Genomic DNA, 6,153 nt, shown 5'->3' with positions numbered 1-6,153 from the left:
GTTGAACCGTCCATTTGCATACATGGACCTCATGGTTTTTTTTTCGGAAATCTGAATGAAAAAAATGAAGGACGAAATAAATAAATATTTTCGTAGCCAAAACAAAAACCTTTAGTGGCAAACCGGATGGTGCGTGGGCGTGGGCTTATTTATACTCGCACTCGGACAAGGCCCATTCAGCGAGTGCTTCGATAAAATCGTTTAAGGTTTTTGGAGCAAAAGTGTACAGACTGAATGTAACCCTGGTAAGACCTTAACGCCTTTAACCTTCTTATATACCGCAGCACGAAAACCTCGTGCATTGCCGCCAATATCATACCGCCCAACGTCAATTTTTAAAACAGAAGTAATAATATACCAGAAGTAATAAACAGCTCCATTGTGGACGATTATCCCTTCATACTTGCTTTACTTCCCTTGGGCGAACTCCAACGGCATAATGTTATACGGCCAATAAGTATATATTTTATTGAATATCAAGATGGCAATATTATATATAAACACGTCGGATGAGAAGGAGTGGGGTATCAAGTGTTCGACAGATACTCTATGGCCGCCATTTTCCATCGCCAGCTACCTGTTTCTATTGATCTATTACCTGACTGTTTTATATATATATATATATATATATATATATATATATATATATATATATATATATATATATATATATATATATATATATATATATATATATATATATATAGGGGTTTCTAATGGCGTTTTATTTACCTCCAACTTTGTTTCGGCCATGTATATTGTTCGTTTGTAACGATATACGTCATTTAATGTGAATAAATGACATTTTTCAATTTCCATCCTGGTTTGTCAATTACTCGAAACAAATGAACTCAACTCATACTTTTAAGAGAGTACTCATAAAATTTAATTTATTGCCTTAGAAATAAATTTATCTATGATACTTTCACGGGACATCACGCATTGCGTAGTAAATTACTAGTACCGAGTTTACAATTTTGTTAGTATTATTTAACCATCTCATCTTGCGAATAACACAATGCAATAATTTCACAGATAACTTATGCCAACCTGAATTACGCAGTATTTTTCATAAGCTTTTTTATCCCACCCTACCTCACCCAATCTATAGGCCAGTGCGTTTTACATTATATACCTAATAAGGTCCTTTCCATTTTCACTTAAACACCATGCCTGTGTGTGTTGATATTCTTTTTTTATTATCTTTTTACTTTTTGCTATAATGTTATCTTACATTTGCTTTACTGATATCTAACCATTTGTCTTACATAATGCATTCTGTATTATTTGATATGTTTTATTGGATGGCGTTTTATTTACCTCCAACTTTGTTTCGGCCATGTATATTGTTCGTTTGTAACGATATACGTCATTTAATGTGAATAAATGACACTTTTTAATTTCCATCCTGGTTTGTCAATTACTCGAAACAAATGAACTCAACTCATACTTTTAAGAGAGTACTCATAAATATATATATATATATATATATATATATATATATATATATATATATATATAATATATGTAACATGTAACATGCGCTCTATACATCATCTAAATGTGATGAACATTTGTGGATAGTTCTTTCCAAATATTTCCACATATATATATATCCATACATGGGTAATTCAATTAAAAGCGGTAAAAATAATAACAACAATAAAAATAAAACGAATATAATTACAATGACTGTAGATTCTGTCAGTCTGGATGACTTTCAGACGAAATAAAAACACAGGAAGGAAATAATTAACGCGCTATAAAAGAGATATGAGTACAATCATATATTTAGAAATGTGATACTAAACCGTAAATTAGTGCTTCCAAAATTGTAGATTGTCCTCAAGTTGGCGATGAGGTATTGGGAAAATGGGCGGATGATGGCTGGAATTACTTTGGACGAGTAGTAAGGAGGAGAGCACATGGAATGTTTTGGGTGAAAGATAGTCTTGGCCATACGGAGAAAATGGGCCGTGATTCCAATCTTACGGAAGAGGATCGTACACGACCGAAAACGCCATCAAGGTCTTGGCGATTTTCAACAGTTAAATTAGAATTTAGAAACCTTAAAAAAGTGTATTCTTTCTACCAAGAGCTTTGATTTTTTTAAAGTGAATTAAGAATACTCTGAGATGAAAATGGTTTTAATAAAATGATTGTATAAGCACACGACCCATACACCAAAAACAAAATTTGAATAGCATTTTGATATGTTGTTTGTTTTCCAGAACTACCATTATGTTATAGCGCCTCTGCCACGTTACATTGCTAGTTTTGGCCCGGGCGGATGCCGCGAAATTGAATTCTTTAACGGGGAAATAGCGAAAGATTACCAAAGAAAGATACGAAAGAGATGTGAAATACATCAAGGAACGAAAGGAAGATATGCAGGTTAAAGAGGTCCTCGTGCTGGACAGGAATACTGGACGATTTATACTTGAGGTCGGGCAATCTGGAGTGCATTAAAATGGTTGACAGATCCAGGTTTAGAGCTGTACACATAGCCTGTTCATTTTTGCAAATACATATAAAGTTAGACTACAACTGCGCTTCCTAAAATTAGAATTCATCTGTATTTTGCAAACTGGTCGAACGCACAAATAAATCCTTATAAAATAGTTTTTTTGTTTGTAATAACCCCATCGGTTCATGCAGTATATATAATGACGCTTGTGATTGATCAAACGATGTTTTATCGCTTAAAATGTATGTGAAACCTATGAAATAAATCTTACATTGACCATATATATGTTTCCACCGATGAACCACAATACTCAAAAATGCAACCCCTAACTAATTAATTATTGTAAGCTGGAGCGGTTCTAGGAGCTCATGTTAGAGGGGGAGTAAGCGATAAATGTGTATTTTGGTGTTTTCTGTGTATGTACATTCGTTAGAGTGGGCGTGGCGGTTGCGTAGGGTTGGTTTTTATTAGTTTGTGCTTAGTGAGGAAATAATTTGGATTAAAAGGAAATTGTACTGGTGTCCGCAAAATAATTTCGGTGATCTTTTATTCCAGCCACGATAGAAAAACCTTTGGGCAAGGAAACATTTAAAACCGCTGAAGGCCTTGAGATACCTGGAGAATTTATTTTGCCTAAAATGCAAGTCTCTGTTTAGGACGTGGCCAGGAAGATAAGTGTGAATTATTGTGTACATGCATGTTTATCGATGCAAACAAATTGCATTGAAACATGTCTTTGGTACCAAGTTATAACCTTTATTTCCAGCTAATGGAAAAGCATAACGGCCGTCAATGTGTATCGCGCTTTATCGTTAAGAACTTAAAAGAAATAACATCATAATTTGTTTCTCCGCCTGCCTTAAACAAGCTATACATTGCATGTTAGAACATAATATTCTATCTGGGTATATTTCGAACTCAATACCCCATTTATTGTACACGTAGAGGTGGATGTACTTGCTTGCTCCAGCTGAAGACGGGGATGAGACGCATTACCTGGCAGCAAGGGTAGACTGGTCCACATAGGACGAGGAACCGATTATCACGTATTGCAATGGCACAAGGTACGGTACTTGCACAGGGATTTATTGTTCAATGGTCAAAAGAGCGTTGCGAAGGTTTTATTTTTTTAGAAAAAGGACAAAACCATTATTTTAATTAATGTGTGTTTTAACACGGTGGTAGTAAACTTGAATTCAAGTAAAGACCAGTCCACTCATTGATACTTTCATATGTTTTTGTCATTCATTCCCACTGAGATATTATTCACTTTTTTCTCGTTTCTCTGCTATAAGACAATCAAGATCAGAACCGTGTCTATTATGTTAAATGCATTTTATAACAACGAAAAGCTAAAAAAGTTTCGATAATAATGAAATGTTAAGTAATTACACAGTTTCTGCTATGCCATTTTCAATGAAAAACATTTTGCTTATTCTGCAAACACTATCTATTGATGAGATGTAATCCTTACGATGATGCAGGTATAATATATGTGTTTCAATGTATTTTTATAAAATAGATACATTCGGAACTGCTCTGCCATTTTCTATCGAAAACAACCTCGGATGTATATGGACAGTTTACACTGTCAGAAATCTACACTTTAACTAAGCTGCAAGTAGATCGCGTAGTTATTTCAATTTAGCAGTAAACAAATAATGACTTAACTTTTGGGAATCATAATTATACTTGCAATAATACACTTCATAATTTAAACTTAGATATACAAATATAACATAAAGAAAATGAAAATCAACAGAATGTGAACACAAAAAAGATATAGGAACCATCTTATCAAACTACACTAATGGTACATGGAGTCTCCTGTGAAATAAATCTTAAAAGTATAAACATGCAAAATATCATAACTGCATTAGCGTCTGCTGATTATCAGACGATTTCTGAAGACCGACGGTCATTTACGACTGGTATTGGTAATTCAGCCTTGGGTGAAATGATGCCACGGTCAACGCTTATCGGGATGATAGTACAAAAGGTTTGATATGAATTTAGTGCATTAAGCCAATAATGTATTAAAATAGTCGGTATTACCACCCAATGTTCGCAATACTATAAATTACAATAGTCATAATTTCAGTTTTCTATCAAAATTCAAGTAGCAACTTTGAACATCGGTTATTATCTCGGTGGGTTTTTTTTATTTCAGGGAAAGAACCGTTGATATAAATGACTATTACTATCTCTACGAGAGCTTATACAACCTTGGCGCCGAGCTTCACAAGAGAAAGGAATAAAACATACCACTTCGATATGCTGGGCAGAAATATTCCCTAGGCCTTTTTTACAGAATAAACTTTGATGCTTGAGACCTGTTTATATATATAAGATTGATTTTGATGTTACATTGATTAGATGATTTCGTCAAACTACATGTTTTTTGTTTCGTTTAGTTTCTTTTTGTGTTGACATGGCGAACACAGCATAAATAGAACTACAAAGTCATGTATATTATGCTTAAAGGATTCAACATCATGTTTTCTGATTTCAGTTATTTTGTTCATGTATTTTAATGAGCTACACAATGTAAAGCATGTACATTGTATATGCATGCGTTGTTTAATATGCATTTTTTCGAGAGCCTTATTAAGAATACCAGTTTTTGTTATGTTTTTCTTCCCGTTTTACTTGTTGCTATTGTATTTTTTGACAATATACTACTACATAATTATTTTACACATAGCTGGTAGTTTCATTTTACAACGCGTTTCATGTAGAACCGTTTGTTTCTGCTGCTAAGACCATGATGAAGAAAGGCACCATACGGTATCAGCTACATTAGTTGAATTTTCACATACACCTCAAATTTGGCATTTTTACCTTAACCGTTTTCCAAGGGAATTATGCTTAATGCATACTTTCCTATTAAAATATAGAGTCTATTTTGCTTAATGCTGTTTTTGTTTGTTTGAGTTTATTTTTTATTTTTTTTTTTTTTTTTTTTGGGGGGGGGGTGAATGATAAAACAGTTTTTTTGAGTGTTTTTTTCAAGAACTGCATTTCGAAAAGTAAAATAAAAATGTAAAAATTGCTTAAGTTGCTCCAATGGTCATTATAGCTCAAGTAATAGTTCTTATTTAACAAGCTACTAGTTATTATTTAACAATGTTACTAGTGTGTTGTATTGTATTGGGATGCTGTCCCAGTTTATTTAGGTACATTTATAATTGAAATTCGACATTAGAAATTTATATTGACCATTTAATTTGTGTAACCTAATTGAAGCGTAGGAAATCATTGCGTTTGTGTTGATACAGGACAAAACAGTACTGTGACTATGAATGAGTATGTTTTGCCTCGGTTTGTAACTGTGAAACAATGTTGTTGTTCTTTAGCCAATTGCTTTATTTTGTTTGACAAACATGCATGCATCGTCGGTAACCATGGTACTAAATTTCTAAATTCTAAATTATTCTTCATAACAAAGCATAGCGTAGTAGTGTATCGGCGGTATCTGACGATGACATACATGTTGCAAACATGTGTGTCTCGTTATTGTACGCCTTTCAAACAAAACACATGTTAAACTACAATGTATGTTTTATTTCGGTGTGTCCTTGTTTTTTAGTTTTAGATCTTTATGATCCTTTAATTGAACGCGTGTTGCCTATGTTAATCTTAACTATAGCTTGTTGCGGCAGCGAGTGTGTAAGCTTATTTTTTGG

This window comes from Mya arenaria, chromosome 3 (genome assembly GCF_026914265.1).
Source record: "Mya arenaria isolate MELC-2E11 chromosome 3, ASM2691426v1".
In the NCBI taxonomy this organism is placed as follows: domain Eukaryota; kingdom Metazoa; phylum Mollusca; class Bivalvia; order Myida; family Myidae; genus Mya; species Mya arenaria.
Note: the sequence above shows the minus strand (reverse complement) of the source record.